The sequence below is a fragment of the Pseudophryne corroboree genome, chromosome 3 (assembly GCF_028390025.1).
Source record: "Pseudophryne corroboree isolate aPseCor3 chromosome 3, aPseCor3.hap2, whole genome shotgun sequence".
Classification (NCBI taxonomy): domain Eukaryota; kingdom Metazoa; phylum Chordata; class Amphibia; order Anura; family Myobatrachidae; genus Pseudophryne; species Pseudophryne corroboree.
In genome coordinates this window covers 785523274-785549352 of record NC_086446.1, presented here as the reverse complement: position 1 = coordinate 785549352, position 26079 = coordinate 785523274, and the positions used below count along the sequence as shown (strand labels likewise).

Here is a 26079-nt window from a genome sequence, read left to right as displayed (position 1 = left end):
CACACCTGCAGTGACAGCTACATACACAATGTATATATACTGTATACACACTACATGTCCTGGTGCAGGACACACCCTCCCCTCAGCGGTGACACACCTGCAGTGACAGCTATATACACAATGTATATATACTGTATACACACTACATGCCCTGGTGCAGGACACAGCCTCCCCTCAGTGGTGACACACCTGTACTACACAATGTATACACTCGCTGTGTGATAGGCCTGTCAGTGACACACAACGACCACACCCCCCTCCCAGTCACACACGCGGCTGATTCCCGCCCTCGGCCGAACGTCTCTGACTAACCGCCTCCGCCACGCCCACATCTATCCCACGACTCGCTATTAGCCAGCGTCTCTTCACGCCTCCATTTGCCAGCCAATCCGCGCAGGCCCCGCCCCACCATGTGATGCTGTTACTGGGCAGACGCGCTGCTGAGGGAGGTTAGAAAAAAAACAGGATCAAAACAAAAACAGAGTCGGAGAGAAACAGATCCGGAGCAGGTGAGTGCGAGTATACCCCGAGTGCGCACTCACTGAGGGGGCTTGTATGTGTGATGTGCAGTGTGTGCGCTCCCTGTATACTGAGGGGGCGTGTATGTGTGATATACACAGTGCGTGTGTGTACACTGAGGGGGACGTGTCTGTGTATTATATTGTGTGTGCTCCGTGTACACTGAGGGGACATGACTGCGATATATAGTGTGTGTGTGCTCCCTGTACACTGAGGGGACATGACTGCGATATATAGTGTGTGTGTGCTCCCTGTACACTGAGGGGACATGACTGCGATATATAGTGTGTGTGATGTGCAGTGTGTGCGCACACCCTGTACACTGAGGGGACGTGTTTGTGTATTATAGTGTGTGTGCGCTCCGTGTACACTGAGGGGACGTGTTTGTGTATTATAGTGTGTGTGTGCGCTCCGTGTACACTGAGGGGACGTGTCTGTGTATTATAGTGTGTGTGTGCTCCCTGTACACTGAGGGGACATGACTGTGATATATAGTGTGTGTGATGTGCAGTGTGTGAGCTCCCTGTATACTGAGGGGGCGTGTATGTGTGATATACACAGTGCGTGTGTGTGCGCACACCCTGTACACTGAGGGGACGTGTTTGTGTATTATATTGTGTGTGTGTGTGTGCTCCCTGTACACTGAGGGGACGTGTTTGTGTATTATATTGTGTGTGTGTGCTCCCTGTACACTGAGGGGACATGTCTGTGTATTATATTGTGTGTGTGTGCTCCCTGTACACTGAGGGGACGTGTTTGTGTATTATAGTGTGTGTGCTCCCTGTACACTGAGGGGACGTGTCTGTGTATTATATTGTGTGTGTGCTCCGTGTACACTGAGGGGACGTGTTTGTGTATTATATTGTGTGTGTGTGTGCTCCCTGTACACTGAGGGGACGTGTTTGTGTATTATATTGTGTGTGTGTGCTCCCTGTACACTGAGGGGACGTGTTTGTGTATTATAGTGTGTGTGCTCCCTGTACACTGAGGGGACGTGTCTGTGTATTATATTGTGTGTGTGCTCCGTGTACACTGAGGGGACGTGTTTGTGTATTATATTGTGTGTGTGCTCCCTGTACACTGAGGGGACGTGTCTGTGTATTATATTGTGTGTGTGCTCCGTGTACACTGAGGGGACATGACTGTGATATATATAGTTTGTGTGCTCCCTGTACACTGAGGGGACATGACTGTGATATATATAGTGTGTGTGTTCCCTGTACACTGAGGGGGGGCGTGTCTGTGATAGTGTGTGTGTGTTCCCTGTACACTGAGGGGGGGCGTGTCTGTGATATATAGTGTGTGTTCCCTGTACACTGAGGGGGGGCGTGTCTGTGATATATAGTGTGTGTGTGTGTGTTCCCTGTACACTGAGGGGGGGCGTGTCTGTGATATATAGTGTGTGTGTGCTCCCTGTACACTGAGGGGGGGGGGGGGGCGTGTCTGTGATATATAGTGTGTGTATGTTCCCTGTACACTGAGGGGGCGTTTCTGTGTGATATATAGTGTGTGTTCCCTGTACACTGAGGGGGGGCGTGTCTGTGATATATGGTGTGTGTGTGTTCCCTGTACACTGATGGCACGTGACTGTGATATACAGTGTGTGTGTGTTCCCTGTACACTGTGGGGACGTGTATATGTGATGTATAGTGTGTGTGTGTGTGTACGCGCTCCCTGTACACTGTGGGGACCTGTATATGTGATATATAGAGTGTGTGTGTGTGTGTGTGTGTGTACACGCTCCTTGTACACTGTGGGGACGTGTATATGTGATATATAGTGTGTGTGTTCCCTGTACACTGAGGGGACATGTAGTGTGATATATAGTGTGTGTGTGTTCCCTGTACACTGAGGGGACATGTATGTGTGATATATAGTGTGTGTGTGTTCCCTGTACACTGAGGGGACGTGTATATGTGATATATAGTGTGTGTGTGTTCCCTGTACACTGTGGGGACGTGTATATGTGATATATAGTGTGTGTGTGTTCCCTGTACACTGAGGGGACATGTAGTGTGATATATAGTGTGTGTGTGTGTTCCCTGTACACTGAGGGGACATGTATATATGATATATAGTGTGTGTGTTCCCTGTACACTGCGGGGACGTGTATATGTGATATATAGTGTGTGTGTTCCCTGTACACTGAGGGGACGTGTATATGTGATATATAGTGTGTGTGTTCCCTGTACACTGAGGGGACGTGTATATGTGATATATAGTGTGTGTGTTCCCTGTACACTTAGGGGACATGTATGTGTGATATATAGTATGTGTTCCCTGTACACTGAGGGGACGTGACTGTGATATATAGTGTGTGCTCCCTGTACACCGAGTGGACGTGTCTGTGTGTATGTGTGTGTGCTCCCTGTACACTGTGTCGACGTGTCTGTGTGATATATAGTGTGCGCTCCCTGTACTACACTGAGGGGACGTGACTGTGATATATAGTGTGTGCTCCCTGTACACCGAGTGGACGTGTATGTGTGTGCTCCCTGTACACTGTGTCGACGTGTCTGTGTGATATATAGTGTGTGTGCTCCCTGTATGTGTTCTCTCCCTGTACTACACTGAGAGGATGTGTCTGTGTGATGTATAGTGTGTTTGTGCTCCCTCTACACTGAGGGGACGTGTCTGTGTAATATATAGTGTGTGCTCCCTATAAACTGAGGGGACGTGTCTGTCTGATACATAGGGGGATATTCAATTGTTTGAAAAGTCTGTCGGGTGTCTCCTTTATTTTTTTTCTATCTAATATGTCTGTGTGATATGTAGTGTGTGTTTACTCCCTATACACTGAGGGGACGTGTCTGTGTGATATATACTGTGTGCGCGCTCCCTATACACTGAGGGGACGTGTGTGTGCGCTCCCTGTACACTGAGGGGGTGTGTCTGTGATATATATAGTGTGTGCGCTCCCTGTACACTGAGGTGCTGGTATCACCATTGACAGAATTATTCAGCCAGTCATTAGCTATAGGAGTAATTCCAGAGCTACAGGATTAAAAAAGCGAACGTAGCCCCAATGCACAAAAGTGGAAGCAAGGTCGAGGCAAACAACTACAGACCAGTAAGTCTTACATCAGTAGTAGGGAAATTGATGGAAACACTTATTTAAAAGAAGTAGATTTGCAACTAAGTATTAAAAAGTGAAAGTTTGATTTAGGATTGTTTAGTTTGTCCCATTACTTTTGGTCCCTTAAAAAGTGGGAGGCACATATTGAAACCATTGTAATTCCTACATCGTTCACCTGCTTTGGATGTAAATACCCTCAAATTAAAGCGGAAAATCTGCAGTTAAAGCACATCTTGTTTGTTTCATTTCAAATCCATTGTGGTGGTGTATAGAGCCCAAAATATGAGCATTGTGTCGATGTTCCAATATTTATGGACCTGACTGTATGTGCTGGGATTGGAGGAGACTACTACTATGTGCTAATGGCCGAACTACAGCTATGTACTCGGCGGGGGATGGAGACTATGGCTATGTGCTTGGGGAGGTGAGGGGCTTTGTGCAGGGAGGGGGACTATGGCTATCTATGCTGGCAGGGAACTATTGTTATGTGATGGGAGGGGGGTAGGGATTACTGTATGACTGTGTTGTGGAGGTGGGGGCTATGGCTATTTACTGGGAGGGGACTATGGCTTTGCGCTGGGAGGGGGAGGGGGACTATGACTATATGACTGTGAGGGCTTATCTGGCACCGTGGGGGCACATGTGTCCGGCACTGCACTATGGGGTCATGTGTATCACACCCCCATTTTCATTGGCCACGCCCCATGCCACACCCATTTTTTTTGGTGTTTGCCTTCGACACGTGTACACAGTACCACTAAGATTTTTTTTCACTGCACTTCTTCGCACTACTATTTGATTACACTACTTGGCCTTGGGTGGCATTGCCTCCTCAGCCAGGCCAGGCACTCCTCGTCTCCTCAGTGTTATACGAATGACTGTGTGGGCATAATGTGTAAAGGGAACTGCTACTGTGTGGGCATGATGTGTATAAGGGTTACTACTGTTTAGTGTAATTTGAATTGGGGGAACAATGGTATGGTCATGCCCCTTTCCCACTAAATCAGTCCCTTTTTTGCACATGGACCTTCCCTATTTCAAATATGGGGGGCGCCAGTCCCTTTGCCAGGGGCGTCCGAACCCCTAGATACACCTCTGGTCATAGATATAGCTTATCTAGACTTTAGTAAGGCTTTTGACATTGTTAAACATCTCAGACTGCTAAATAAATTTGGGATTGGACACTAGGATTATTGAATGGATAAGATCTTGGTTGCAGGATAGGAAACAGAGAGTTGTGGTAAATGGAGTGCATTCACAGGAGGGAAATGTTACTAGTGGAGTACACCAGGGATCTGTACTTGTGCCAGTGCTTTTTAATATCTTTATTGGTGACATTGCAAATGGCATTAAAGGGAATGTATGCCTTTTTGCAGATGACACAAAGGTGTGCAACAGGGTAGACACTAGAGATGAGCGGGTTCGGTTCCTCGGAAACCGAACCCGCCCGAACTTCAGGTTTTTTTACACGGGTCCGAGCGACTCGGATCTTCCCGCCTTGCTCGGTTAACCCGAGCGCGCCCGAACGTCATCATCCCGCTGTCGGATTCTCGCGAGGCTCGGATTCTATCGCGAGACTCGGATTCTATATAAGGAGCCGCGCGTCGCCGCCATTTTCACACGTGCATTGAGATTGATAGGGAGAGGACGTGGCTGGCGTCCTCTCCGTTTATAGAGAGTGAGACTAGAGTAGAGAGAGACACAGTATTATTTACTTTAGTAATTTTGGGGAGCATTAGGAGGAGTACTACTACTTGCTGAAGTGATAGTGTGACTGTATATCTGACTTGTGGGGGAGACAGTGGGGAGCAGTTAGAGTCTGAGAGCAGGAGTACATATTTTAACGTACAGTGCACACTTTTGCTGGCACTCTGCTGCCAGAGTGCCACACTGCCATTGTGACCACACTGACCACCAGTATATATTGTGATTGTCTGCTTAGGAGTACTACTTGCAAGTTGCTGATAGTGTGACCAGTGACCTGACCACCAGTTTAATTAATCACCACCAGTTTAATATATATATATATATATATATATATATATATATATATATATATATATATATATATATATATATATATATATATATATATATATATATATATATATATATAATTGTATATGTATACCACCTACCCGTGTTTTTTTTTTTTTTTTTTCTTTCTTTCTTCTTGATACATACTACTATAGTAGCTTACTGTAGCAGTCTGCGGTGCTGCTGAGCTGACAGTGTCCAGCAGGTCCGTCATCAGTCATTACATAATAAATATATATACCTGTCCGGCTGCAGTACTAGTGATATATATATATATATATATATATATATATATATATATATATATATATATATATATATATATATTAATTTCATCTCATCATCCAGTCTATATTAGCAGCAGACACAGTACGGTAGTCCACGGCTGTAGCTACCTCTGTGTCGGCAGTCGCTCGTCCATCCATAAGTATACTAGTATCCATCCATCTCCATTGTTTACCTGAGGTGCCTTTTAGTTGTGCCTATTAAAATATGGAGAACAAAAATGTTGAGGTTCCAAAATTAGGGAAAGATCAAGATCCACTTCCACCTCGTGCTGAAGCTGCTGCCACTAGTCATGGCCGAGACGATGAAATGCCAGCAACGTCGTCTGCCAAGGCCGATGCCCAATGTCATAGTACAGAGCATGTAAAATCCAAAACACCAAATATCAGTAAAAAAAGGACTCCAAAATCTAAAATAAAATTGTCGGAGGAGAAGCGTAAACTTGCCAATATGCCATTTACCACACGGAGTGGCAAGGAACGGCTGAGGCCCTGGCCTATGTTCATGGCTAGTGGTTCAGCTTCACATGAGGATGGAAGCACTCAGCCTCTCGCTAGAAAAATGAAAAGACTCAAGCTGGCAAAAGCACCGCAAAGAACTGTGCGTTCTTCGAAATCCCAAATCCACAAGGAGAGTCCAATTGTGTCGGTTGCGATGCCTGACCTTCCCAACACTGGACGTGAAGAGCATGCGCCTTCCACCATTTGCACGCCCCCTGCAAGTGCTGGAAGGAGCACCCGCAGTCCAGTTCCTGATAGTCAGATTGAAGATGTCAGTGTTGAAGTACACCAGGATTAGGAGGATATGGGTGTTGCTGGCGCTGGGGAGGAAATTGACTAGGAGGATTCCGATGGTGAGGTGGTTTGTTTAAGTCAGGCACCCGGGGAGACACCTGTTGTCCGTGGGAGGAATAGGGCCATTGACATGCCTGGTGAAAATACCAAAAAAATCAGCTCTTCGGTGTGGAAGTATTTCAACAGAAATGCGGACAACATTTGTCAAGCCGTGTGTTGCCTTTGTCAAGCTCTAATAAGTAGGGGTAAGGACGTTAACCACCTCGGAACATCCTCCCTTATACGTCACCTGCAGCGCATTCATAATAAGTCAGTGACAAGTTCAAAAACTTTGGGCGGCAGCGGAAGCAGTCCACTGACCAGTAAATCCCTTCCTCTTGTAACCAAGCTCACGCAAACCACCCCACCAACTCCCTCAGTGTCAATTTCCTCCTTCCCCAGGAATGCCAATAGTCCTGCAGGCCATGTCACTGGCAATTCTGACGAGTCCTCTCCTGCCTGGGATTCCTCCGATGCATCCTTGCATGTAACGCCTACTGCTGCTGGCGCTGCTGTTGTTGCTGCTGGGAGTCGATGGTCATCCCAGAGGGGAAGTCGTAAGCCCACTTTTACTACTTCCACCAAGCAATTGACTGTCCAACAGTCCTTTGCGAGGAAGATGAAATATCACAGCAGTCATCCTGTTGCAAAGCGGATAACTGAGGCCTTGACAACTATGTTGGTGTTAGACGTGCGTCCGGTATCCGCCGTTCGTTCACAGGGAACTAGACAATTTCTTGAGGTAGTGTGCCCCCGTTACCAAATACCATCTAGGTTCCACTTCTCTAGGCAGGCGATACCGAGAATGTACACGGACGTCAGAAAAAGACTCACCAGTGTCCTAAAAAATGCAGTTGTACCCAATGTCCACTTAACCACGGACATGTGGACAAGTGGAGCAGGGCAGGGTCAGGACTATATGACTGTGACAGCCCACTGGGTAGATGTATGGACTCCCGCCGCAAGAACAGCAGCGGCGGCACCAGTAGCAGCATCTCGCAAACGCCAACTCTTTCCTAGGCAGGCTACGCTTTGTATCACCGGTTTCCAGAATACGCACACAGCTGAAAACCTCTTACGGCAACTGAGGAAGATCATCGCGGAATGGCTTACCCCAATTGGACTCTCCTGTGGATTTGTGGCATCGGACAACGCCAGCAATATTGTGTGTGCATTAAATATGGGCAAATTCCAGCACGTCCCATGTTTTGCACATACCTTGAATTTGGTGGTGCAGAATTTTTTAAAAAACGTCAGGGGCGTGCAAGAGATGCTGTCGGTGGCCAGAAGAATTGCGGGACACTTTCGGCGTACAGGCACCACGTACAGAAGACTGGAGCACCACCAAAAACGCCTGAACCTGCCCTGCCATCATCTGAATCAAGAAGTGGTAACGAGGTGGAATTCAACCCTCTATATGCTTCAGAGGTTGGAGGAGCAGCAAAAGGCCATTCAAGCCTATACAATTGAGCACGATATAGGAGGTGGAATGTACCTGTCTCAAGCGCAGTGGAGAATGATTTCAACGTTGTGCAAGGTTCTGCAACCTTTTGAACTTGCCACACGTGAAGTCAGTTCAGACACTGCCAGCCTGAGTCAGGTCATTCCCCTCATCAGGCTTTTGCAGAAGAAGCTGGAGGCATTGAAGGAGGAGCTAAAAGGGAGCGATTCCGCTAGGCATGTGGGACTTGTGGATGGAGCCCTTAATTCGCTTAACAAGGATTCACGGGTGGTCAATCTGTTGAAATCAGAGCACTACATTTTGGCCACCGTGCTCGATCCTAGATTTAAAACCTACCTTGGATCTCTTTCCGGCAGACACAAGTCTGCTGGGGTTCAAAGACCTGCTGGTGAGAAAATTGTCAAGTCAAGTGGAACGCGACCTGTCAACATCTCCTCCTTCACATTCTCCCGCAACTGGGGGTGCGAGGAAAAGGCTCAGAATTCCGAGCCCACCCGCTGGCGGTGATGCAGGGCAGTCTGGAGCGACTGCTGATGCTGACATCTGGTCCGGACTGAAGGACCTGACAACGATTACGGACATGTCGTCTACTGTCACTGCATATGATTCTCTCACCATTGAAAGAATGGTGGAGGATTATATGAGTGACCGCATCCAAGTAGGCACGTCAGACAGTCCGTACTTATACTGGCAGGAAAAAGAGGCAATTTGGAGGCCCTTGCACAAACTGGCTTTATTCTACTTAAGTTGCCCTCCCACAAGTGTGTACTCCGAAAGAGTGTTTAGTGCCGCCGCTCACCTTGTCAGCAATCGGCGTACGAGGTTACTTCCAGAAAATGTGGAGAAGATGATGTTCATTAAAATGAATTATAATCAATTCCTCCGTGGAGACATTGACCAGCAGCAATTGCCTCCACAAAGTACACAGGGAGCTGAGATGGTGGATTCCAGTGGGGACGAATTGATAATCTGTGAGGAGCGGGATGTACACGGTGATATATCGGAGGATGATGATGAGGTGGACATCTTGCCTCTGTAGAGCCAGTTTGTGCAAGGAGAGATTAATTGCTTCTTTTTCGGTGGGGGTCCAAACCAACCCGTCATTTCAGTCACAGTCGTGTGGCAGACCCTGTCACTGAAATGATGGGTTGGTTAAAGTGTGCATGTCCTGTTTATACAACATAAGGGTGGGTGGGAGGGCCCAAGGACAATTCCATCTTGCACCTCTTTTTTCTTTCATTTTTATTTGCGTCATGTGCTGTTTGGGGAGTGTTTTTTGGAAGGGCCATCTTGCGTGACACTGCAGTGCCACTCCTAGATGGGCCAGGTGTTTGTGTCGGCCACTAGGGTCGCTTATCTTACTCTCACAGCTACCTCATTGCGCCTCTTTTTTTCTTCTTTGCGTCATGTGCTGTTTGGGGAGTGTTTTTTGGAAGGGCCATCCTGCGTGACACTGCAGTGCCACTCCTAGATGGGCCAGGTGTTTGTGTCGGCCACTAGGGTCGCTTAGCTTAGTCATCCAGCGACCTCGGTGCAAATTTTAGGACTAAAAATAATATTGTGAGGTGTTCAGAATAGACTGAAAATGAGTGGAAATTATGGTTTTTGAGGTTAATAATACTTTGGGATCAAAATGACCCCCAAATTCTATGATTTAAGCTGTTTTTTAGTGTTTTTTGAAAAAAACACCCGAATCCAAAACACACCCGAATCCGACCAAAAAAATTCGGTGAGGTTTTGCCAAAACGCGGTCGAACCCAAAACACGGCCTCGGAACCGAACCCAAAACCAAAACACAAAACCCGAAAAATTTCAAGTGCACATCTCTAGACTAGACACACCAGGTGGGGTAAAGCAAATGATTGAGGATCTAGGTAAACTAGAGGAATGGTGAAGAGTGTGGCAATTACAGTTTAATGCCAAAAAATGCAAAATCATGCACTTGGGTCTCAAAAATCTCAAGGCTAAATATAGTATTAATGGAACCATACTAGAAACTACTAAGGAGGAAAGGGATCTAGGAGTCACTATTTCAGGTGACGTAGAGGCAGGAAAGCAATGTAACACAGCAATGAGGAAGACTAGTCAGATGCTTGGCTGCATTGGGAGAGGAATCGGCAGCAGAAAGAAAGAAGTAATAATGCCACTGTATAGGTCATTGGTACGGCCTCATCTAGAATACTGTGTTCAATTCTGGAGGCCATATCTTCAAAAGGATATTAATACATTAGAGACTGTACACAGAAGGGACAAAAAAAGAGAAAGGAAGACAGCGCTTTTTGGATTTTGGCAAGACTAATTACCAACCAATTAAAAGCAATGGTATAATTCACAATAAAATTCACACACTATTCCTTCAGCCGCTGTAATATAGAGGCTATACAACCCCTTATTCAAAGCATAGGACAAAAACAAAGAAAACAGCACTTTCCAGTAATCGTGTATATTTTATTTTCTACACATAAAATAAAAAAACATTAAACTCCACACAATAGTCTCTTATATAGTCTCCACAAGTTTCTCCCGGCTCCTGGTGCTTTTAAACCTTTTTCGGTGCCATATCTGGAGTATCCCAGAGACAATATCATATTGTCTCTGAGGAAGCCGCCGATGTAAGCACTGCTGCTGAAGGCGGAGAAACGTGTAAGACGACTTTTAAGCCCAGTACTGGTTGAGCCTTCACGGCATACTACATTGTCATCAACAGCTTTGAAGTGGGATACTCCAGATATGGCACCGAAAAAGGTTTAAAAGCACCAGGACCCGGGAGAAACTTGTGGAGTCTATATAAGAGACTGGTTAATCAGGTGATATTCCCTGAAAAAGCTGCCTATGTTACGCTGTGCTACATTGTTACTAACCTCGTGAAGCAAATGCTTTTGAAAGTATCTAACTAAGTAAAATCAACACAGCTGGACTTCCTTGGTCAGTGCCAGGGTCGTTTCTTGGGGCAGGCGAGCAGTGCAACCGCACTGGGCGCCTGCTGCGGCACTAACTGTGGCTCCCTGCTTCCCCCTCCTATTTCTCCGCCAAGTAACCCACTCGGGGGGCGGAGTTTCACGGAATGACGCGGTTACGTCACGACGCAACCCCGTCACTCCGCGAAAATCCCCCTCACCCTGAGCGGAGTACAGAGGGGGATCCAAGTTAGGAAGAGGGAAAGGCCGGCACAAGGAGCGACTGGTGAGGCGGGCCGAAGAGCGGTAATCGCCTCTGTAAGTATTCTCTCTCTCAATGTGTAAAATGGGGACCCCTGCCGTAATGTGTGAAATGGGGACTCTTGCCTGCCGTAGTGTGGGGATTTAATGTATCAAGGGCATTGCGGTGTGTGGCATAATATTGTGCAGGGGGCATTACTGTGTGGGGCTCAATATGGTAGAATTTTTTTTCCCTGTGGTGGTCGTGATCTGTTGGAGCAGGGTCAAAAACTGGATTGTGAGGTAGTCTTTTCAGATGAGGCCACACCCATTTAGATGAGGCCACGCCCCCTCGTCGGGTGCGCGCGCAAGTTTTTTTTTTTTTAATCTAGGTGTGTGTGGGGGGGCGCATTTTTTTTATGTCATGGGGGGCACATTTTTAAATCTCGCACTGGGAGCCAAATTGGCTAGAAACAGCCCTGGTCAGTGCACTGATTTTATTGCATGCAATAACTCTAAAGGTGTGTACACACGGTGAGATTTTTTCTTGAGATTTTGACTATATAGTCAAAATCGCAAGAAAAGTTAGTGCAAATCGCAAGGTGAAAGTCACCTTGCGATCCCGATGCGCGGCCCCGCCAGGTCGGCATCGCAAGAAAAGATAGACTGTGCAGGCAAGTCAATCCTTGCTAGATCGGTGTACTATCTAGTTCATCTCACATGTCAATGACATCTCACATAAGCCAAAATCTCACATAAGCCAAAATCGTAAGCACACATAGTCCATATCTCAAGAAAAGTTAGTCAAAATCTGTCCTATCTGGGCTCCGGGGAGTTCAAGGGAAATCGCAAGTAAAAATCGAACATAGCAAGGATCTCACCGTGTGTACACACCTACATTGTTTTGAGCGCTACTAACATAAGGACTAAAACACTGATTTGGCAGGACTAATTTGGTTACTAAAAAGCCACATGAATTAGAGGTCTTCTAGCTGCATGGCTCTATAAGTAGTTAAATACTTTGTTTTAATTGGATTTGAATTGTACATTAATACTGGCCGGTATTGTGTGGCGTTTTTTAATTTTATGTGTAGAAAATAAAATATACACGATTCCTGGAACGCGCTGTTTTCTTTGTTTTTGTACAAAGAAGGGCAACTAAAATGGTGCATGGCCTACATCACAAAACATTCCCATGAAAGACCAAGAAATCTCAATATGTATAGTTTGGAGCAGAGAAGGGAAAGGGGGGACATGATTGAAACTTTCACATATATCAAGGGTTTTACCAAAGTCCAGGAGGGAAACATTCTCCAAATAAAGAGAAGCAATAGGACACGAGGACATGAGACTGGAGGGGGGAGGTTCAGGGGAAATCGGAGGAAAAATTACACAGAAAGGGTAGTGGACAGTGGAATAGCCTCCCATCAGAGGTGGTAGAGGCTAATGGTGTGTACGGGTGTGGTTCATCAAATCGACAGTGTCTAGGTCGACATGGATGGAAGGTCGACAGGGTTTCTAGGTCGACAGGTCTAAAGGTCGACATGAAGATTTTTTTTTTGGTGTCGTTTTCTTCGTAGAGTGACCGGGATCCCAAATTAGTGCACCGCGTCCCCTCGCATGGCTCGCTTCGCTCGCCATGCTTCGGGCATGGTGCCTTCGCTCCGCTGCCGCTTCACTCGGCACACTTTACCGTTCCAATCGTAGTCCACGTGGATCGTTAAGTATGAAAAAATTCAAAAACAGAAAAAAAATGTGAAAAACTCATGTCGACCTTTAGACCTGTCGACCTAGCACATGTCGACCTAGAAACCCTGTCGACCTTCCAACCATGTCGACCTAGTGACTGTCGACCTATAGTGGTCGACCTAAACATTGTCGACCTAGACACTGTCGATCTTCAGACCGGATCCCGGTGTGTACACACGGTGAGATCTTGCTATGCCTGATTTTCACTTTGCGATTTCCCCTGAACTCCCCGGAGCTCAGCACCACCGATTTTGACTAAAACTTTTCCCGAGATATGGACTATGTGTGCTTACGATTTTGGCTTATGTGAGATGTCATTGACATGTGAGATGAACTAGATAGTACACCGATCTAGCAAGGATTGACTTGCCTGCACAGTCTATCTTTTCTTGCGATGCCAACCTGGCAGGACCGCACATCGGGATCGCAAGTGGCATAACACCTTGCGATTTGCACTAACTTTTCTTGCGATTTTGACTACATTGTAAAAATCTAAAGAAAATATCTCGCCGTGTGTACACACCATTAGACAGTAGAGCAATTTATACATGCATGGGACAGACATAAGGATCTCCTTACACAGAAATAAGGATCAAATGAGTTTTGAAATAAAAATATGGTAAAAAAAAAAAAAAAGGGACAGACTAGATGGGCCTTATCTGTCACATTCTATGCTCCCTGCGCTCTGAGGGTACGTGTGTGTATGTATATATGTATGTTGGGTTTGTGTGACCGCCGGTCACCATACATACGTCGGGATCCCGGCTTTGAGATGGGCAGCGGGGTTCTATTCCCACTCTGTGGGTGTCATGGACACCCACGAGCCTGAATTGAGCATTCGGGATCCTGGACCGCCCGTCACATAACCGCGTCCCATGTCATCCCATGTATGCCCCCCGTGCACCGAGGAGACATGTTTTCCACCTTCCTTCTTCCCTTTTGTCATCCCACCCCCTTAACTCACGGTACCCCCTGACCTCCCCCCTCCATTTCCAACTGGGTTCAACTGAAAATGTACCCTGTAAAGTCTGCACCACGTACGCACCTCTATAAGGAGTGTACAATGTGCATGGTGAATGAGGGTTGTGTGTGTGGGGGATGTGTTTATTTGTAATAAAGAAGAAAACATTTATCTGTGTTTGTATTCGTCAGAATTGTACTTGTTACATGTCCCATCATATATTGTCACTTGTAGTTCAATAGGAGCTAGAGTGCAGTTTCAGCTGGGAGCGTTCTGTTTGTAATATTGTACTACAAGTGTGCACTACATACCCATGCACTTTGAGAAGGCCAGGTTTTGCTGGGACCAGTAGTGTGCCATGTGTAAATGCTTTTGTTACCCTTCCCCCTGCTACTACATGTGAGTTTTTGGGAATATCCCCAGTGAAATGCCAACTAGGGAATTCCAGATTGTGCTGCACTGCATAGTTCAGGCTGCCCAGTTTTAGGGGTAACCCATACTTCAGGCTTTTCATGCTATAGTGACATCAGCCCTAGCTGCCATAGCCTGGTACTTGTTTCAATATTTATTGTGGACCCTACACTTTACAGCCCACTGATTTTGCAGATACTGGACTCCCATCAAATAAACACAATCTTCAATCTTCTCCAAAAAAGATCTGCCTTACATTTTCTTATCTATATATTAATGGCCCTCATTCCGAGCTGATCGCTCGTTAGCAGCCGTGCAAACGCTTAGTCGCCGCCCATGGGGGAGTGTATTTTTGCTTTGCAGGAGTGCGAACGCCTGTGCAGCAGAGCGGCTGCAAACACATTTTGTGCAAAACAAGACCAGCCCTGTAGTTACTTATCCTGTGCGATGATTGCTGCGACGAGTGACACGGTAATGACATCAGATACCCGCCCAGCAAACACCCGACCACGCCTGCATTTTTCCAAACACTCCCAGAAAACGGTCAGTTGCCACCCAGAAACTCCCACTTCTTGTCAATCTCCTTGCGTCCCCCAGTGCGACTGAAAGCGTCACTAGAACCTGTGCAAAACCACGACGCTCTTTGTACCCGTACATTTCATGCGCAGATTTGTCATTTTTTTTTTAAATGATAGCTATGCAGCGAACAACGGCAGCTAGCGAGCAACTCGGAATGAGGGCCAATAGCAGAAGGACTACTTTTATGAGTGACCTATTTCTATGATGCGGATGTCCAAATTAAAGGTCTTGGTTCGTCGAGTTGTAGAATAATGTAACTGATTGCTTTGTTTTGGAGTTATGTGGCAGAGTGTCTGCCTGTAATTTACAGTGCATCACCATTGTGCTCTGGAAAATGTGACTGTTGGTGAACTCCTGTGCACCTACTGGGTCACTTAGAACATGTGGTCTGGAAACTATGACTATTTGCAGTCACCCACTAATCAGGGATTTCTCATACGTCCTAGAGGATGCTGGGGACTCCGTAAGGACCATGGGGTATAGACGGTATCCGCAGGAGACATGGGCACACTATAAGACTTTGAATGGATGTGAACTGGCTCCTCCCTCTATGCCCCTCCTCCAGACCTCCGTTAGACACTGTGCCCAGGAGAGACCGGGGACACAATAGGGGAGCTCTACTGAGTTTCTCTGGAAAGACTTTATGTTAGGTTTTTTATTTTCAGAGAGACCTGCTGGCTACAGGCTCCCTGCATCGTGGGACTGAGGGGAGAGAAGTCAGACCTACTTCTTCTGAGTTAAAGGCTCTGCTTCTTGGGCTACTGGACACCATTAGCTCCAGAGGGTTCGATCACTTGGTGCGCCTAGCTGCTTGTTCCCGGAGCTGCGCCGTCAACCCCCTCACAGAAGCCAGAAGACAGAAGCCGGGTGAGTATTGGAAGAAAAAGAAGATTACAGTGAAGGCAGAAGACTTCAGGTCGGAGGTACAGCGCAGCGGTCGTGCTGCGCGCCATTGCTCCCACACACCAACTGTTTTACAAGGGTGCAGGGGGGGGGGGGGGTGCCCTGGGCAGCAATATACCTCTTTCCTGCAACTGGCAAAAGATGTATACAGTGCATAGGCACTGTATAGGGACCCCCTCCAGTATAAATATGTATATTATTAGAGGGGCTGAAGCGCGCCGAGAGTGGACGGGGCTTAGCCCTCACAACTTATTACAGCGCCATTTTCTCCTCATGTCCCCGCCAAAAAGCACTGTTAGGCAGCTAACAGTGGAAAACGAAGGGGCAAGGTGGTTTTAGTGCAAAAGAGAAAATATAGCACTATACACTATAATGGGCGTGTTAATTAATGAGTTGTACTTGTATTCTGTGTTTTCCCTGTCACATATACCCATGATAGCTTATAGTACTCATGTGTCGACGTGTGTGTGCTCTGCCACGAGCTGGCTATGGGAATCCCTCTGTCGGCATTGCCGACTCCTGATGGTACTTGGGTCTGTACATCAAGTGTCAGCAGGTCGGTAGTTGTATGCTTTTTCGACAGTAAACACTGTATGGGTGACACAGTAGTATGTGGGTGACCTGTCGGCACCATCTGTTATTACTGGGGATAAATTAACATGAAGTCAATAACCTATACCTGTATAGGGTACGGTTCCATGGGCCTGTAGCTCTGGCACAGTTGTGCTTTTATTTGTGGGCGCATGATATTAAATTTATGTGTATATACTTCCCTCGGGGACGTAAGAATGTTTTTTTTTACCTAGTTACCACTCCCTGTTGTCGACAAAATTCTATATCTTATGTCGACCATAAGGTTTCCCAGTCGGATCCACCAGGAAACCTTGGGCATTCAGTACATGGTCGTACACATTAATGTCACTAGGGACCCTGGGGTTCTGGACAAAATACTTATATGTATATATGTATATGTATGTATGTGTGTGTGTATATGTGTATTTAAATATGTATATTCATATTGCAAATTCTAATGCATGCTGACGTAAAAGTATTCCTTCTCATGTGCTGGTCGCTCTGTTGATAAAGCTCTAGGTCGGCCGTGACGAGTTGGTCTCAGATCCTCACGAGGAGTCCGAGTGTTTATTCTTTTCCCGCCGCGGATAGAATTCGGTGAACGTCAACTCCTGGTCGGCACGGGGCCCTGTCACAAAGGATCGTATACAGGAAGCTAAGTGATATTTTATTTCTATGCTTTGAAGTTCTTTGCATTACATGCGCATGGGGGAGTGCTTGTATTCGGGAAGACGTCCGATAGAATTACCCTAGAGACAGAGGGAATGTTTCTTATGTTGGTTCTTCTCTATAACATTGCGGCAGGCTGCCGTGCGTCTGCAGTAGGTGTGGCCGGGGGAATGCTGAGGCTGACTCTGAGATACTGGAGTATTTTTCCTGTGACGGTGTAACCGCTGTTTGGGGATGCCTCAGTTAAGTCACTCTCGGCAGATACCACTGGTAAGTCTACCTTGGTGTGATAGGTTCCCTCACAACGGTTGGTGACGCATTCTTTTGTGGGATGCAGTCATTTTAACCGGTTGGATACCGTTCTTTTTTCCCTTTCTGTGCAGATAGTGGAAGGTGAAAAGGTAAGAGCTCTGCAGCCTTTTTAGGTTCGCAGAAGCGGATATCGTCTTCTGTTTCTACCACATCCACCGCATGTCGCTGGGTCTATCTGGCTGGAGCCCACACTGGTGGGAACTCGTCTGATACTCTTCAGTCAGTCTGGGAATGGACTTGGACCTGTAAGTTAATAATAGAATCCAAAGGGGGACATACTGGAGTTTACCGATGATTCCCCTCACTGATTTTTCAAATAGATCTTACCGATTCCCCTCTGGAAGGGGAGGTAGTACGCAACGCCATACCAGAGTTGCATCAGGTTCAGGACATTGTCCTGCTGTCCCTGTTTATAAAAAAAAAAAAGGAAGAAACAAAGTTTTCTACTTACGAAGTTGAACTACAGGTCTCTCAGGCCAGGGAGCTCCAGCACGCAAAGGTAGAAAAGGGTTTAAATGCGTTTTTCTCCGCATTCAGCTTACCTGGGTTGATATCCAGGATTGTCTTTGCCATTTCACCGGAGTGATGGCAGTATGATGGTTTTCTTTCAATAGTAAGAGCCATTGTTATTCTGTACTGAGACTCTCTCCTGATTAAGGCGAGGTCAAGAAACGAGTGGTGCAAATCGTTGTTTCTCTCTGACTGTTCTTCAACACAGGGAATGGCTGTTCCCAACGACGCAGATGTCGGAGGTGGGTATCAGAGTAGATACTGAATGGTTGAGGTTCTGTGTTTTCTTGTGGAAAGTGATCTGAGTATCCAGAGTCGGATCAGATTTGCAGTGACAATCCATCAATATGTTCCGTTGATGAAGAAGATGGGTGCGGCCTAAGAGGTCTTTTCGGTGAGCAGGTCAAATGCCAGAGTGGTTTTCACGGGACCAGTTGGAAATGTGGTCCGGGTCTCACCGGCACATGCGTCGGAATATAATCCTAATGGCCAGGATATCGCTCCTGTGGTGTCTGCTCGGTTCTCACCTCCTAGAGGGACGAAGGCTCCGGATCAAGGATTAGATCCTGGTGTCCATGTATGCAGATCTCCGAGGCTGGGGAGCAGTTTTTCCGTGGGAAGTATTTCCAGGGGAAAAGGTCAAGCTGGGAAGCTTGTCTGCAATAAGCTTTCTTGAATTAAGAGCTATTTTCAACGAACATATTCTTCGTGATCTGCCGTGTTAATTCTGTCGGACGACTTGACAGCAGTGGCGTAAGTAAGCCGCTAGGGCGGAACAAGGAGCAAAGCGGCAATGGCAGAAGACAAAATAGTTTTCTGATGGGTGGAAAGACTGGTAAACGTTATATTAAGCAGTCTTCGTTCCGGACGTAAACGACGGAGAAATAGATTTCCTCTGCAGATGCGATCTCCATCCGGGAGAAATACAGTCGTCATCGAGAAGTTTCACAGAAGTGACAAGTCTTTGAGGAGTGCCTCAATTGGGCATGTTGGCGTCTCGCCTCAACGAGAGACCTCAGGGATATTGTTCCAGGTCAAGGGACACTCAAGCTATAGCAGTGGACGCCCTCGTGACATCTTGGGTGTTTTCAGTCGGTCTGTGTGTCCCCTCTGCTTTCACTCTTCTGAAGGTGATAAACGTAAGAAGAACAGAGGTTCAGGCGATCCTCATTGTTTCGGTCTAGCCAAGGAGGGCTTGGTATCTAGTTCTTCAAGATTTACTATCCCTGGCCTCTTCTTCTACGTGAGGAACTGTTACAGCAAGATCTGGGTGAAGTCATTTCCACACTTCTTCAGGCTAGAAAAGAAGTAACGGCAAAGCCTTACCACCGTATTTGGCGTAAATATGTGTCTTGGTGTGAATCCAAGAAGGCTCCTACGGAAGAATTTAAGCTGAGTCGTTCTTCTCCATTCTTTGCAAGCAGGTGGGGATGCAGGACTAAAGTTAGGCTCCGTTTCAGGGCAGTTTTGGCCTTATAAATTTTCTTTAAAAAAACAACAAAAAAACAGAATTGGCCACCTTTCCGGAAGTTCAGTCTTTCGTGAAAGGAATACTGCACATCCAACCTCCATTTGTGCCCCCATTGGCACAGTGGGATCTTGACGTGGTGTTGCGTTTCTTGTCACACTGATTGGAACCTTTATTAAAGGTTGTGTTACAATTTCTCTCTCGGAGAGTGGTCATGCTATTGCCTTTGGGCGACCGCAAAGCGGGTGTCGGAAGTAGCGGCTTTGTCTCACAAGAGCCCCTGTTTGATCTTCCAAGTGGATAGAATTGAGAACTCGGATAGTAGTTCTGCTAAAAGGGGTTTTCTGTGTTTCGCAGAAACCAGCCTATTTTGATGCCTGTGGTAACTTCAGCATTGGCTGATTCAAAGTCTCTCGATGTGTAGTCAGGGCTTTGAATATTTATGTCGCCAAGTGGGCTCAGATTGGGGAAACAGAGGCTCTGTTTGTCCGGTATGCTCCCAGCGTGATTGGGGCGCCTGCGTCTATGCAGTCTGTTAAAAGCTGGATCTGTGATACGATTCAGCTTGCTAGTTCTACGGCTGGATTGCCGTTACCGAAGTCGGGGGAGACCCATTCTACTAGGAAGATGGGCTCTTCTTGGGCGGATGCCCGAGGTGTCTTGGCGGTTTAACTTTGCCGTGCGGCTACTTGGTCGGGTTCAAACACCTTTGCTAAGCTCTACAAGTTTGATCCCCTGGCTGATGGGGTCCTCATATTTGCTCAATCGGTGCTGCAGAGTCGTCCGCACTCTCCCGCCCGGTCTGGAGCTTTGGTATAAACCCCATGGTCCTTACGGAGTCCCCAGCATCCTCTTGGACGTATGAGAAAATAGGATTTTAATACCTACCGGTAAATCCTTTTCTCTTAGTCCGTAGAGGATGCTGGGCGCCCGTCCAAGTGCGTACTTTGTCTGCGGTTATTGGCTATGGTTACACTCTTGTGGTGTTTCTTTTCTCTCAGGCTGTTGCTGACGTTGTGCATGCCATGGCATGCGGTGTCTTATTATTGGTTGTGTTGACACACATGTTGTGTTACATATTCTCTCAGCATGTGGCTGTGTAAATTTTCATGCCTTGGCTGGTGTTCTATTGAATACCATGTTCTGAGGTATGTTCGAGGTGTGAGCTGGTATGACACTCACCGTGTTTAATCAATAAATTCTTTCCTCAAAATGTCCGTCTCCCTGGGCACAGTTTTCTAACTGAGGTCTGGAGGAGGGGCATAGAGGGAGGAGCCAGTTCACACCCATTCAAAGTCTTATAGTGTGCCCATGTCTCCTGCGGATCCCGTCTATACCCCATGGTCCTTACGGAGTTCCCAGCATCCTCTACGGACTAAGAGAAAAGGTTTTACCGGTAGGTATTAAAATCCTATTTTTTCCAACTTCAACTCCTAAGAGGATGAAAAGTGGTAAAATGTTTCGACCAGCTAACCTTTGCCCGATTGAAACCAGGCACATCAGCTAGTTTCATGTAAGTTTGTTATTATAAATGCTGCCATGGGTGTAAAGAAAACCCCCAAATCTTGGGCTGATACTGTATGTACACTGGTTTTAAAGTTATATGCCGTTAAAGCCGCAATTATTTAACAAAAAAATTTGCTATTTGGTCATTCCATGAAAATGGTCTTTTTATGTAACGTTTGTTACCAGTTTTCATGACCAGCTTTGCATCAAAATTAAAGCATATCATGTACCACACAAACAACACTTACTTTGCACAAAATATTCAAAATGCATGTTCCAAAAAATATATTGCACATGAAATATATTTCAAAATGTAATGTTTGTTACCATGGAATGACCCTATTAACATATTTTTTTAAATTGTATTTGCAAGTTGGGCAAGGTATTTTTGTAAACCTCTTCTTTTTTTTTTTTTTTTTTTTGGTGGTGGGGGGGGGGGGTTTATGGGCTTTCGTATGATCTAGAACACCGTGGGGGGAATTCAAATGTTATTTGACCCCCGATCTCCGTCTACAGTGACAGGAAATCATATTCTAATGACCCCACTTATCGCACCCATTACACTCTGGTTTAGGCACACAAAGCACTTAAACCCGACTAAAGTAATGAGCGTGAAAAGACCCATTTAGGCGGCCAAATGGGTCTCTTTACACGCATTTCAGCTCGCTACCCCCAGGGTAGGAGCTGAAATGGACTTGTCGTTCCCGTCGACAGCAACATTTGAATGGGGGGGGAGGGGGCGGGGGCATTTGAATGTTGTATGTTTAGTGTAGCAGTATGTTTTAATAAAAATTTAAAATGTTCCAAATAAAAAAAATAATATTTTCTCAAATAGCGACGTTATTGTAATTTTGAAAAAAAATCTCAAAACTTATTCTCATCAAAATATGAATTGGAAAAACTAGATTTAAATGACTCCTTCAGCCAGTTCCAGCCCAGCAAGTAGCACCATCCATCCGGAGCAGCGGCACCAAATGGTAATGATCTGTAGTAAGCTTTATTAAAATATGTAAACTTTGGCGATAATTTTAGGTCTTTTAAACAATTTTAGTATTAACCTCCTGTGTCATTGTACATTATAAACATCACAGCGAGTGTTTAAGGAGATAAATTACAAGTAATGAACAGGCCTAGATGGCTTGCACATCATTATTTTAACAAACAGTCCAAAGTGAAGCCTCTTGTAGCAGATGATACAATCATAATCCCAAAATAAAACATGGGGGATTTCTTAACAACTGTATAAACAATGTTTGAATTTTTTTTTTTTTTTTGTCTCTAAATTTTAAAAACTTCAAATCAAAGCCCATGAAAGGTTTTATAATGAGTCCTTGCTCAAATCTCTAGCTCAGTTTGGTGAGTTGCAACAAAATGTTAATAGGAAATTATTCTTAAAAAAAATTGTAGCTTTAAAGAATGATAACTTCAAAACCAGTGTGCATATCATCTAAGATTTGGGAGTTCTCTTTATACACGTGGCAGCATGTATTATACCCAATGTAATGGAAACTAGCTGATGTGACTGGTTTCAACCGGGCAAAGGTTTGCTGGGAGGAACATTTTCCCCTTTTCAAGCCCCTTTAGGAGTCGAGTTTTACCAGTGTACATATCAGCCTAAGATTCTGATGATCTCTCCACTCCCAAGACATCAATATAATATACCATATTTATTTGCAATCTGAAACGGTCAGTTTGAAACGGGTATTTATTTATTAACAGTTTCTTATATAGCGCACCATATTCCGTTGCGCTTTAAAATTAGAACAACAGTAATAGAACAAAACTGGGTAATAGCAGACAGACATAGAGGTAGGAGGGCCCTGCTCGCAAGCTTACACTCTATGGGATGGGAAATTTGGTTGACAGGGTCACTAGATCGACATGGTCAGTAGGTCAACACGAACAAGGTCGACATGACTCTTTTTTTTTTTTGGTGTCGTAATCTTCGTAAAGTAACGGGGAACCCCAATTAGTGCGCCGTGTCCCCTCGCTTCGCTCACCATGCTTTGGGCAAGGTGCCTCGCTCCGCTGCACTCAGCACAGGTTACCGTTCCAGTTGTAGTCCACGTGGATCGTAAAGTATGAAAGAGGTCAAAAAATTTTTTTTTTTATTTTTTAAAACTCATGTCAACCTAATGACCATCTCAACCTAAGTCTTGTTGACCAAATGACCTTAAGCCATTTGAAACCCTGCGTTGATTTGGTCTGGAATAACCCTACAGTCACTGTTTGTTCCAGCCAAAACCCATAGTCCGTTTCCACAGAGTCTGAGGAGTTGGGACAGAAATTGGGAGGCCGGAAGTAGTTTTTTCTCATGTGCCAATGATAGCATTGCGATATGAATGAGTAGTTCAGCAGACGTTGGAGTGGTCAGGAGAAGACTGCGGACAGTGGAGGCACAGGTGTAAGAGTCCAAGGGGTGTATTTACTAAGCCTTGGATGGAGTACCAGCCAATCGGCATCTAACTGCAATGTAACAGGCTGTGTTTGAAAAAATGACAGGAGCTGATTGGCTGGTACTTTATCTCCGTCCAAGGCTTAGTAAATAGACCCCCAAGTCTTGATAGATTCAGCTAGATACTGGAGACACCAGAGTCTAAAGATTACGGAATAGCTGGATACCGGAATTGAACCAAAATAGCTGGACGCAGATTGCATCGGAATATGCTGGAGCCGGGATTGAACCGGAATCAACTAGAGCTGGATACCGCGCTAGAAGTCGCTGTGCTGGAGAAGTAACCGCAGGACCTCACTGGTCAGCATAGAGCAGGGCTGAGGCCAACATTGCACTGGCCAGTGCTGTGTGCTGGGAAGATTCCTTTATACCACCTGCTCCCTTGTGATTGGCTGTGTCCGCATGAAGGATGAACGCTGACGCTCCATTCACATTCCAATAGGGCAGTTTCCAGCAGCTGGCGCTGGTGGGAAGTGTTACCCCCGCTGACAACTGAGAAGAAGTAATCTGTACTGTGGCCGGGACAGAGCAGCATGCCGGCACAGAGACCCCACCGGGGACCGGAGTTGTGGGATGGGTGAGATCGCATGTGGCAGGGAAGACTGCCGCTTGTGGCACCTACTAGATTAGACTGTAGGTGCCAGTGCTGTGAATAGTTTATTCACTGTCATCCTACGCCATGGGTGAAGCAGCAGTGACCATTACATTTCCCGGCAGACGTATTTGTGGATGCTTTTACCTCTACATAGCACATAGAGTATGCAAAATGTACTGTATCTGTATAATTGTTTTTAGTTATCTGTAATACCTGTTGTAATACAGTATGTAGGGCAGAGGTTTTCAAGCACGGTCCTCAAGTCACCCCAACGGTCCAGGTTTTAAGTATATCCATGGCTAAGCACATATGGTTAAATCAAATTGACGGAGCATGGATATCCTTAAAACCTGGAACGTCGGGGTGGCTTGAGGACCGAGTTCTGGAACCTCTGTTGTATGGTAATATCTTTCAGTATTAGGCTATGGAAACGCGTAGCTATCCAGATGCTCTGTAACTACAAATCCCAGCATGCCGTCATTGTGTAGCTGACTTGCTGTGTTGTATTGTCTTTGTGTATTTATGCTGCACTAGTAAAAGGATCCTGCAGACGACGGGTCACCTCAGTCTGTTCCCACCCCCTGCTCTGTCTATCCCCTTACCCATGCTTACCCTTCTCCTGTGGGCCGGCTGGGTGCTCCTCCTAGGCTGGGATCTGTCCTGTCTCCCTGGCAGAGGAAGCCGTTGGTGCATCTGTTGTCTCCTGTGTACAGTAATGTGTGTCTGAAGACGTCTCAGACTCTTGTGTGGGGATTTCGATGGCGTCTCTCATGCTTGTCCAGATGAAAACATCTGTGCCCTAAGCTTGTCCCCAATTGTTTCTATACATTTCTTTTTAGATATTTTATTGCTGCTTTTAATATGAACTTGTATTATGCCATTCCATAGCCCAGTCCATTGGTTCCTAAACTTGGTTCTCAAGGCACCCTAACAGTCCAGACCTTTAACGTTTACCATGCTTGAAAACAGGTGACTTAATAAGTACTGCATGAATTTTGATTTAACCATCTGTACTTCGTCACGGATATCCTAAAAACCTGGGGCTATATTTACAATGCTGGGCATCTGTAAGCTGTCGCTTCTGTGAAAATTGAGGACTAAGGGGTCTATTTACTAAGCCTTGGATGGAGCTAAAGTTGCTGGCGATAAAGTACCAGCCAATCAGCTCCTAACTGCCATGCCACAGGCTGTGTTTGATAAATTTCTAACAATTGTTTTCAATGAATATGCGCAACAGAACTTGATGTGCAGCTATAAAGGGTGCAAATAGAGGTGTATCCCGCACTTCAGAAAAGACAGTGAATGTAAAAAAGAAATGCACACATGGATACAGCGCTCACCAAATACCATGACAATACATATACATAATAAAATGATATGAATAAAATACAATCACCCTTTAATGGATGATAATCCTCATAAGATGGTGAAAGATGAGGAAGGATTCTTTCTGAGGGGTCTTTCCATCAAACACAATACACAGATAGGACTGATTAAGCCCTGAGGAACCTGAAAGATAAGTGCCTCTTTTCCCAATATGAATGGTAATGATAAGAGGCACTATTAAACACAGACCATAGTGTAGTTGTATTTAAAAACACGCACAGGTTTAATTCCACAGATTAAACTTACTAAATGTAAGAATAAGAACAGCATAACACCATAGACTCCATGGGGTAACACAGTGGATAGATCACCAAGAGTGGTGTGCTCGGCCACTCTTCGCTATATGGTGTAGTTATTCTTGCGGTTCACGTGCATTCCACTAATCGGGAAGCACTGCGAGACGCTCTCAAGCCGTTCTAAAATATTCCTTTATGCAGGGCATTACATTAACCCTTACTGGTAGTCGTGGAGTCCTCATAAATGTCCCATAATAAAAAGTCCCGGACTAGGATAAGTCCATCATAAAATGTACATAAAAAAGAAGAAGAAAATAGCAGCAATTACCAATAATATATAAATGCACATAAAAAAATGCAATGCAGTATAAATAAAGTGCAACAGTGAATAGGTGGAACAAGTGAGAAAGCATTTTA

At 45.7% G+C, this 26079-nt stretch overlaps 1 protein-coding gene across 2 annotated transcripts in view; it reads left to right on the top strand.

Moving 5' to 3' along the window:
* The first annotated feature begins 337 nt into the window (after positions 1 to 337).
* PDCD4 (programmed cell death 4) overlaps positions 338 to 26079 on the top strand; it is a 129587-nt gene continuing 103845 nt past the window's right edge. Inside the window, exon 1 of one of the 2 annotated variants that reach the window (XM_063962632.1) lies at positions 338 to 509. The gene's annotated coding sequence lies outside the window, so the exon portion shown is untranslated. The remainder of the gene's footprint in view (positions 510 to 26079) is intronic. The other variant, XM_063962631.1, reaches the window with a different exon arrangement.